This window comes from Grammomys surdaster, unplaced genomic scaffold, assembly GCF_004785775.1.
Source record: "Grammomys surdaster isolate TR1022 unplaced genomic scaffold, NIH_TR_1.0 125581, whole genome shotgun sequence".
NCBI classification, from domain to species: domain Eukaryota; kingdom Metazoa; phylum Chordata; class Mammalia; order Rodentia; family Muridae; genus Grammomys; species Grammomys surdaster.
The window spans coordinates 1,029,534-1,040,848 of record NW_021620427.1 but is presented as its reverse complement, the minus strand read 5'-3'; the positions used below and the strand labels follow the sequence as shown (position 1 = coordinate 1,040,848).

General features: G+C 37.7%; 1 non-coding gene across 1 annotated transcript; it reads left to right on the top strand.

Moving 5' to 3' along the window:
• The first annotated feature begins 6,937 nt into the window (after positions 1–6,937).
• On the top strand, positions 6,938–7,097 carry LOC114638388. Its single transcript, XR_003713876.1, has one exon. It is a non-coding gene; the product is annotated as a U1 spliceosomal RNA (small nuclear RNA).
• The last annotated feature ends 4,218 nt before the right edge of the window (positions 7,098–11,315 follow it).

Sequence of the window (11,315 nt, the reverse complement as noted above, 5' to 3'; positions counted from 1 at the left end):
CTATACTAGCTTAATGACCTACGAAATAGTCTGGCCTGGTCTCAGTTGTACAGAGAATATAGTCATTTGGGCTATTAGCCACCTCTGATCCTGGCTCTGGGAGCCTGGGGCTTCCTCTAGCTATACAGACAATGTAAGGATCATTTAGACTATTAGGTATCTCTGGTCCTGGTTGTGAGAGGTTGGGAGGACCCTGGCTATAAGTATCACGTAGATTGGTAGCCACTTCTGGTCCTATTGTAGGAGCTCTGTATTATCTGGTCCAACAGATAATCCATATCATCAGTTGTTCATCACTTCCAGTTCCCAGCTTTCTAGGTGGAAAAAACAAGTGTTTTTACATCTTTCCCATTAGAAAGACAATCCTGTGTACTTAACATTCCTGGTTTCCCCAAAGATCTGTGAGTGCAAGGACCTTCATGCTATGCTCCCAACACAGAATACTAAGAAACCTGCTGTGAAACAGTCTTTTCTAGAAATGTCTGTAAATCAAGACCAGAACAAGGGCAGTATCTATCAATGGATACAACAATGTGGAAGGGGAAATTTTAGACAAAGAACTAAAGAAAACTATTGACTCTTGGTAGAATTAGCCTCACCCAGGGCTAAGCCTTCTTATTGGCTGTCCAATGAAGAAGAACGGTCAGCCTTGAAACCATATGCATACAAGCAATATAAAGCAGACTCAGCAAGTACTATTTATATTTTTGTGCGTACACATATAGTGTGTGTGTGTGTGTGTGTGTGTGTGTGTGTAACAAATATAACCAAAGAAAAAGAAACTATCAACTTGAGGGGTGGTATTGGGACTTCAATAAAGGATAACTTGGAGGGACTGAGGAGAAGAGAGAGAGAAGATGTAATTTTAATTTTAAAACATCAAAAATTAATAAAAGAAATGGACTGAGTTTCTGGCATAAAGCAAGAGTTACAATCTAAAAATGGAAAAAAAAATAAGAAGAAAAATAGAATTAGGTTTCGTTAAGTTGTAAGAAGGTGGAAATCCCTATGCCTGCTCTCAGATTCCCCTCTTGCCATCTCTGCACAGGCTAACTTGTTACATAAAATAGAAGTAAGACACAGCACACCTTTTCAATTTGATTAAACTGATCAGACTGATTTTAAACTGGACTTCAAGGTAAAGAGTGAAGGAAGTTGCAAAGTTCAATATCTGTCTGGCTACAGATTCTACAGACAAATGACCTATTGACTAACTCATTGACAAATCCCATCAATAGTTTCAAATTCCACATAAGCTCAGAGGATTCTCAGTCTACTTATTTCTGTTTTGTTTAGCACAATAGATGAAGCAGAATTGTGAAAAATGGTTCGCTAAGTGGTAAGTGGTTGTAAAATCAACTGTTATTGCATAACAGAACTAGGCAAAAATATGTGTGCAAATTAGTAGGATCTGTCAAGGAAACTCAAACTTCCATAGGATTCTGTTTGATTATGGGTACAGCCACTCACTTCTAAGGCTCCATAAGCTTCCATTCATAGCTTCTAAAACTACTCCTGATCTTTTTTCTATAGAGCATCTATTACCATCTATTCATTGTTTCCCGTCCATATTCCCAAATCTTCTCACAAACTAAATCAGTCAAAACCTAGTCAAGAAAGAAAGGAGAAGAAAGAATACTTGGAGTTTTTATTGGAAGCAAGGGAGTTGAAGATGACCCATACCGAGGTAATTGCTTCTGAGGATTTCTGGAAGCATCCTTTGCACATTTCTTCCTGCTGTCAGAATCTATAACACTGGCAATGAGAACTGTCTTAACCATGATTGCGCACTTCATCATCCAACTCCTTTCTCGAGATTTGTACATCGTTCAGTAATTGATTTCCTTATGAATAGATAGTATGGTAAAATTAGGTGGAGAGGGAATAGGGGTACAAGAGCTGTTCAATATGTCATTTGTCCAAGAAACTCTACAGAAGTTAAAGAAATTAAAAACACAAACAAAGGAAAAATAAGTTTTTGACTCCAGATTCCAAAACATGGAAGAGTTGTTCAAAACTTGACAACAAAAAAATTCTGGCAGTCTTAAAATGAGAAGGATTCTAGTCTGAGTATTATAACCCTGTAGCATGGGTGAGGACTTTGTTGCCTGCAAAGTGAAGGTATTAAAGTGTTTGGCCTCTAAGAGTCAATCCATCTAAAAACTTCTCTCACGTTACTTAAAGGGCCTACCACCTCCCTCACACTCTGAAGGTTCTTCTTTTTCATATATTTCCCCATGAATTCTCTCCCATTTCCAGGCCTAATCCTGGGTAAATATTTTCTCTCCTGGGACAATCAAACTGCCTGGTAATTAATGTAGTTTAGTTGACTAATAATAAAGATGTTCATAGATAATGGTTAAATGAATGACCCTTGCCACAAGTAATAGCATTTTAAACATAAATGGATTCCCAAAGACCAAAGCATTATGAACTAAAAGATTGAAATTATAATGATGAGATGAGAGGAAGTAGATTTAATCTTTAACGCATAAGTAATAATCTACCCTGCTCATCATAAAAGTGTCCCAGATGATTTGTCTGGACTGAGAAGTTCAAGGTAGAAAGAGCTAAAGCAAAGCCACGGTGTCACCATTATTAGTGTAGCCTGAAAGCAGACTCAGGTTTAAGTGCTTTTGCTGCAAAACGTTTGGCAGCTTCAATGGGGCAGGTTACAGTCTTATCCAATCTTCAGTGTTCTCAGCTAAACTGTCTCACTGTTATTTTAAAGTCTAAAGGAAAGAGGTTATCTGTCACACCGTGCACATGTGATAATGCTTCCTATCATTATTAGCATTCACTCTTTTCTGAAGAATCAGCAATGACCCCAAACCTCATGACCTAACCCTCCTGTATCAAGAGCTATTAAAGACTTTATTCTTCTATAAAATAAACTTACAAGGTGAGATCCCTAGTGATAAAGTAGTAACACTGATTTAGCCTAAAATTTTTAGTCTGGTTATTTTGTAGTTACATTTGCATAATTAAGTGGTAGGATGTTGCTTTTCATCTTTTCACCTTTTGGTGATTTGTACCCCACCCCCTACATGAATGGTGAGAGATTTTCCTAAGCCATAAAGGTTAACAGTTTATTCAAAAAAATCTCTAAATGCTGGAAATATATTTAATAAAATAGAAAAGGACTGAGTCTATGCTATGAGTCAAATAAGAACCTAAGAAAATCCAAACCACAAACCCTCTAGATGTATCCACTTCATTAGCCCTTGGACCTTACATCCTTTCATTATTCTATATATCATTATGATAGCACTACTTTACTGTTTTAATGTTCCATTCAAAGCTATAGGTTTTATCTTTAGAATTTTTTAAAACCATATCGTTGAGGAAATACTAATTATAGGACAATGAATTCGAGAGAGTTCCTCTACAACTAAAAGCCAAGAGCAAGCCTCTTACAGAGGAACTTGAGTGTACAAAGTAAGAAAGTCCTTCTACTCTCTCCAACCTTTCATCTTCAGCATCCAGAGGGTTAGCCAGTGCTAACTCTAGGAGTTAACCTGACCTTATGCCATCTATTTCTCCATTGCTAAATACCAAGTAAGAAGGCCCAAAACTGCAGTGTCTAGTAAGGCTATCACTCTTTCTTCCAGCCCCTATACTGATGGCTTAGTCACAAATGACCTTGAGACTATCAGGACAATTTCACTAAATCTTTTTTTAATTGAATTGAATTTATTATAAGGGGAGTGTGTGTGCCATAGTGCATGTGTGGAAGCCAAAAAGAAACTTTCAGGAACTGGTTCTCTCTTTCAATAGGGATTCTGGGAATTCAACTCTGACTGTTAGAATTGCATGGCAAGCACTTTTAAGGACTTTTAACCAGCTCAGCCCTCATCGTGCCTTAGTTTGCTTTTTATAGCTTTACTACAGGAATCCAAGATTCCTTGTTTTTCTTCTTTCTTTTCTCTTATTTTGCCCAAACAAAGAAATAAATAAAACAGCCCAAAGCTGATGACACAAGACTTAACACTATGCCTACCTATTTTCCTTTCTTCTCCTTCACTATTAGCTGCCTATTTTCCAAGGTGAGTATAACTTCTTTGCTTTGCAGTAGAACTTTGGGTCTAGGTAATGCACCCCTCTTTGTGTTATCAAGGTTACATTTACTTATGCTTCCTCAGGCCTCTACCACCCAGCTAAAACTCCTCTTCCTATCATTGTGATTTCATCATTACTAAATCCACATCATTCTCAGTTTTCTTCCAAACTTGTCATCAGCATTTGATACATTTAATCATTACTCCTTCTTAGTGTCATTTCTGAAATTCTGTGTCTACCTTCATCATATCTTGTGAAGTACATTTTTGTCTACCTGTTGATTTCTCTTACATCTGCCAACCTCTTGTTGATTGAGAAAGCTCAGGGCTCAGCCTCTAGACATCTCTTTCCTCTCTTTACCCATCTCTTTTTTATCTGTGGTTTAAATATGCTTAGTTCATGGGAAGTGTTACTCTTAGGAGATGGGGCCTTCTTGGGGTAGGTGTAGCCTTGTTGGAGGAAGTGCATCACTGTAGGGGTGGGCTTTGAGGTCCCATGCTCAAGCTCCACACAGTGCAGAAGCTGCTTACAGAAGAGAGTCTCCTCCTGGTTGCCTTCCTATCAAGATATAGAACTCTTAGCTCTTCCAGCACCCAGTCTGCCTGCTTGCTGCCATGCTTTCCACCATGATGATAATGGACTGAACCTCTGAAATTGTAAGCCATCCCCAACTAGAAGTTTTCTTTGAGTTGTTTTGGCATTGACATCCGTTCACAACAATAGAAACCCTATCTAAGACAGTATTTCATCCAGTTTCAAGGCTTTAGATGATATCTGTCACTTCCAAATTATCCAATCAGAACCTAGTCTGTTAATTTTCAAACTGCTACTCATTGTCTCCACAAACATGACAAACATAGCATGCCCCAACTAAACTCTAAAATTTACCCTACATACATGCTATGGTTGTTTAGCCTGGGTTGTTTGTAGGACTTCTAACAGTGGAAGTAGGGGTGTCTCTGATTCTTTCCCATGATCTTGGGACTCTTTTAGTCCTATTGGGTTGCCTTACCCAGCTGGGATAAGAGTGTTTGTGCCTAGTCTTATTGTGTCATATTTGGTTAATATCCTTCTGAATCCTTATCTTTCCTGAAAAGAAAAGGAATAGGAGTGGATCTAGGGAGCAGAGGAGGAACTGGGAGGGGTGGAGAGAAGGGACAGTTTGGTCAGGATGTATTGTATGAAAGAAAAATAAAAACATAAGAAAACAATATCACCAGTTCCAGGATAGCCTGGACTACAAAGCAAGACTACCACTAAAGAATGACATAAATAAATATAGAATCCTCAGCTCTAACTATCATCTTCTTATTCACTGATTGTCTTGATATCATCCCATCATGCATCATGGATAAGATACCAATCCCTATTAGGGAAAAATGCAAGAATTTTTGTTTGTCTTTTATCCTCTGCTATCTTTAGTGCATAAAATAAAGCAATTTTAAAACTATAAAGTTCTTAGACATTTATGAAATAGACAATAGAATTATAGTGTTGTTCCAATAATAAACTATAATACACTACATCAAGATGTTTTAGTAGCTTTGCATATAGTTGTGTGTTCATATAATTAACAAATTTAATTCCTATAATGAACCTAAGAAATAGATTACATTAGGTTTACACTTTCTAGACAAATAAATTAAAACCCAGAAAGGTTAATGATAAGTTTTAGAACATGCTACACCAAAATATGTTTCCTTAGTATGTGAGAAAATCAAACAAAGAGGGTCATTCACTCCCTCCCAACATCCCTAGCCCCAGTATAGGCCATAAAACTCAGAAAGAGTTGTATGACCTGATGCAGGCCATAAAACCAGACAGACATTACCCATAAGGCCCTTATATGAGAGGTACCCAATTTATATGGAAAGAAGAATGGCCCTGCCTTTAAATACTCAGGAATACAGAGCAGAGCTTGAACATGTAAGCCTTACTAAAGTTCCCTCGTTGTATTACCAATACTCTTTTCTTTGTCCATTCCACCTCTCTACAACTATAACCTTTATCAAGTGACATAAACACACACAGGCCTCTCCACCTCTTCAGCTATTTTTACATAAACTTGTACGCTTTTATCTTAAAATATGTCTTTTGTGATATATATCTCAACTATAAACTTAATGATGAAAATAAAAGATATTTATTTTTCTATAAATTAATAAATTCTATAAATTTTCTATAAATATCTTCAACATTACACTGAGTGTGGTATACATCTGAATTTCTATTTATCTGCTACAGGATCTGTTTCTTCTGTGATAGAGAAATAAAATCTTTTTTTCAAGATTGGGACAAGAATTGTAACTCAAATATACAAAGTCTAAGATTATTATGTTGTAGACTTCACATGTTTGTTAAGGGCCTAAATTTAAGGTTTGGTTATCTTACTGGGGCTGCATTGAGAAACAGTGGAACATTTGGGAGGTGACAGCCAGTAGAAGAAGGAAAAAGGTTAGATCCTAAGTATATGTGCTGAAAAAAGATATTACAAATACAATCCTGCTCTCATTCCAGACTCTGAGAAGTGTACCACTTTGTTCAGCTGTAAGTCCCCTCTCAAGATGCACTGCCTCACACATGGTACAAAAGCTGTGGGGTCAAGAGAGCGAGGACTGAAACAATGAGCGGCAGTCATTCCCTCTAATTTGATCTCCTGGGTTATGTTGCAGCACTTACAGAAAACATGGACTGGTACATGGCACTGTTTCTAACTTGGGCATGTCAGTTCATTAAGGCAATAATTGTTGTGACTGCTGAACACCTAGAGTAACGTTTGGCCCAAGAAATATGAAAACTTTCTAAATCAAGTGCTCTACTACAAAGTCTCCCCATCAGTGTCTTGATTGGTAGCATCATATCTAAAAGAGACATTCAAAGACTTACCTGCCAGGGGAAGTACCACTATTACAAAGTTGGTTTTGCCAGGGTGAGGCTTATCCATTGCATACCATGTGTGCTGATCCCTGTGATTTTTCCAAATGTGGGAATCTGCATAGTTTTGTGGTAATGGGGGACAGCGTTTGTGTTCTCCCCTGAGAAAAAAAAATTAAATGAAGGAAAGAGACCTTCAAAATGGCACAGATGGAAACTAATCTTTTCTGTCTATGGGAAAAAATAATTTGAGTTTGCTTCTGTTGTTGGCTTCTCTGCTTAGCAGTTGAATTGTGCAAGCCTGTTTCAATGACCCGCTAGTCTTAACAATGTGCACATATTTGTTTTCCAAGTCAAAGGGGAAAGGCATTAGAAGCCACTCAATATTTGCTTTATTTGTCCAAGATTCTAACCTCCTCATTTAAGCTGTGGAACTTCACTATGGAGAAATCTTTAAACCCCAGGCCTGCTGACTGGTATATGCTCTGCATGGGTACCACAGAGGAACCAGCAATTAGGCTCCATACAGTGATGCTCGAATGAAGAGGGTAGATTGATGTCCCCGTTTGTGTTCCATTGCCCCAAAATACTATCACAGCATGAGCAGCTGTGTGAGAGCTCTGCTGAATTTGTATTCAGGAAAACAAGCTAAAAGGTCAACATGCATATATATTTAGAATGGAATTGGTATCTGCTAATCGATGAGGAGAATGTTTCTTCCTTTAGAGTAACTTTACAAACTTTTCTGCTGAGAGCCTGCAGTCAGCCCTGGAAAACCCTTACAAATTGCACTTCAATATTTCTCAGATACTTAAGACAAAGGCTATTCAAACTGCTGCTCGTCTATTGACTCTTCAATTTCCATGCTAAGTCTAAGATGCCGTATCTCAGTACTAAGTTTTCATACCAATTAAGGAGGGAAAATGATCTATGGTATAATTAGTGTAAAACATGTTTAAAAAATATTTGTCTTGAAATGTATATTGTGGTACAAATTTCCTACTTTTGCAAACACTGTTTAATTATAGAGTATGAGTGAAGCATGGCAGCTTCATAGGTGACAGCAACTATTGACCACACTTAGTAAATGCAGTTCTTTCTACAAACACTTGTATGTAAAGGTGTCCTCTACCTCCAATATCCAAGTCTATAGACCTGGAACTTACATTTCTCTGGTCTGTTTAGACCTAATACATGACTCACAAAATGCCTGACAAAGCACATCTTTAGCGAAGCATTATTTTGGAACATGCCACCAGCGTCTCAGCAAACCTCTGCTTTTTAATTCTGTCTCAACATTCCTAATGATGTGACCTTTTAACACAGCTTCTCCTGTTGTAGGGACCCCCAACCATAAAATTATCTTGTTGCTACTTCGTAACTGCAATTTTGCTCCTGTCATGAACCATAATGTAAGTATCTGATATACATGATATCTGATATGCAACCTTCAAAAGGGTTTCGACCCACGGGTTGAGAACTGCTACACTATACTGTCTGATAGGACCACTTGTCAAGAACCCACATCTCACCAGTCAAGTGTCTCCTATCCGCAAGCACAGCTCAAGCACCGCCTGATAAACATTCTAGACCATATGCTTTCTCCTCTCTTCACACCACTGCTGTCTGCTCCTTTCATTTCACCATCTCTCTCCTTCAGCAACTGGCTCTCATAGCCCCTCTTAGAGAGTATTTGCACAGAGTGCATTTCTAATTTCTTGAGTTCTCACAACATAGAATATAATCTCTTAATGTCATTAGTCAAATAATCCAAACCATACAGCCACTTCCAGGAATGTCTTATGATCTCCATTATCTCTTTACAGACTCCTCCACTCCCTCCCCCAGCCTCAGCCTCTGCTCATCTATTTTTCCACAAATAGAGTGCTCTTAGCACTCACTCTCGCCTGCTCCTTATAAACAGTTATTAGTAAATACCAGCTGGATTAAATTTGGTCTCACTCCTTCCTAATTGGGTTTTTAGTTACTTTGGGTCGTTAATGCATTTCTCAGTTTAAAATGGGGTACAGTTTCAGAGACGAGTGCCTTGGAAAAGTATTGGTGTGGTAATGCACAACATATTAAGTTAGTGGAGGGGAAAACAACTAGGATGAATGAATAGGAGACGAGAATTTAAAGGTGCTATAACAGCATCCAGTTAACATAAAGCTATAGGAAAGCTCTCTCAAGCATCAGTCCAAGAACATCAAACAAGCATAACAAGAAAGTATATACCTAACTTGCATACATTGTGTGCAAAATGGGAGTCACCAGGGGTGAAGAATCGTGGACAGGATAATGAAATACAGGAGGTGGCTGCTGAGTATGGGCAAAAGAACTCCGAAAAAGTGTTCTTAAGCAGTCACTGGGCCATTAGTACAACTACCCTTGCAGTGGCATGCTACCATGAGGAAGAGATGATTAAGCTTAAAAATCTGTCACTTCATAGATGTTTTTGGTTTAGTTAGCAAAAATCTCTTGTAGTGAAGAATGATGGCTTAATGCTCAGTATACAGTTGAAACGATTTTAATAACTTCAATTAATTATTCTGCCATATTTCAAGCACTACTTATCTCTTAAACTAATAAAAAATCATAATAAAACAAAAATTCTAAGAATTTTAAACAGTATTTTAAGTGATAACAAGGATAATAAGCTGTGAACATCTTAATTATGACCCTCTTTGGAAGCAGATTGGCAGTATATTTAAAGGCACAGGTTTTGCTCGTAGAGTAGAATATCCCAATCATTGACCTGCCGTTCTTTGGCTGTGTAACTTTGAGATCCCTTGTGTCTTTTAGAATTCCCTTTACTCCTATGTAAGATATATCCAGGCCACAGAGTTATTTTGTACCTTATGTAATGCAATATGTATGAATTAGTGATTATTCAGGTTAAATTGTTAATGCCAATAACAAAATGGTGTCAGAGACATTTTAAGACTAATCTGGGCTTTTGAGATAGCTCAGTGAGAAAAGGTACTACACACACACACACACACCGAAGCAGTAGACAATATTGGAATTCATCAGGAAACTGACCACAAGAGGAAACTCCCTGCCTTTCATTTCATCATTGTTTAATCTCTTCCACTTTCTAAACTAGCAAGCAAGAGGTATTATCCAAAATGACTAAGCCACTCATCTAGGAATGTAGCCAAGTACAGAAAACTAAGCACATGGTGTGCCATTAATCACACCATGGTTTTGCCATTAATCACACACGCTTTTGCGGAGTAGAATGCAATATTATAAATTACTCATTAAGTATTAACAGCAGAATGAATTAAGGAAATTGTCCATAATATCTAACATTTTCATTATAGCATAATATGAAATAATGTTTCTAAATTCTGCTTCTGGAAGAAACCAGTGTCCAATGGTAGCATCGTTACTTTTAAAAGCAGAAACGCCTTTTACCTTTTAAAACGTAATTAAGACAATACTAATATATCCCAGACTACCCCTTAAACTTTGTTTCCTGTTTCTCATCTAAGAGATCTAAAAGTACCATTTTTTTTTAAAAAAAAAGATGCTTCTAGAACTCCTGGAGCTATAAGGAACCTAACATGGAAACTTAATATAACGCATAATAAACAAGTTTACCAGGACAAGTGGATGCACATCACAGCAAAAGCCCTGTGGCATCAGAAATAATGATGGAGTACCACATACTTGACTGGGGTGCAGCAGCAGCTGTCAGATCAGCATGGTGTATAAATGTGAGCCACAGAAAACTAGTTTAAGTGTAGTCAACAGGCCCACTGTGCTCCTAGGAGCTATGGCAGGCACTTCAGATAGCATCCTTAATTATTATTTAAATGAAGGCAAGGTGATTAATGATGTCCTTTCTCATTTTTTAAGTACCAAATATGAAGCCAACCCCACATAAATTCCTCTACCTTGCAGACTGCACAACACTCTCTCATTATAATACATTTCCATAAATCACACAGGAGGGCATGGGGAAAGCAGCAGTATCTTTCTCTAATCTTCATAGTCTCACTCTATGTTTGTATCTCTCTGACACCTAGCCTACTCTATAAAGTCCTTCTAATTAAAAGTGACTGTTGTAAATGTTTAATGACGTAGCTTATTCTTCAAAAATTAGATGCAGTGTCCATAGGCTACCACGTTCTCTACTAGAGAGTATTTGGCAAATAAATAATTGTATAAGAATGGTAGAAGATAAGAAAGGCAGGAACGAATGAAAAAGGGCGAACTATGTTTCAAATCACATAGACTATGTGTGATTGACATGGAAGTACACTGAAGGAGAGACTCTAGCTTCTGCCAGAAGATTCCCCAGTGAGATATGAAAGATCCAGCCTTCCCCCAACCAGGTCAGGGGCAGAGCGGTAACTGAATTCCAAGTATTCTCT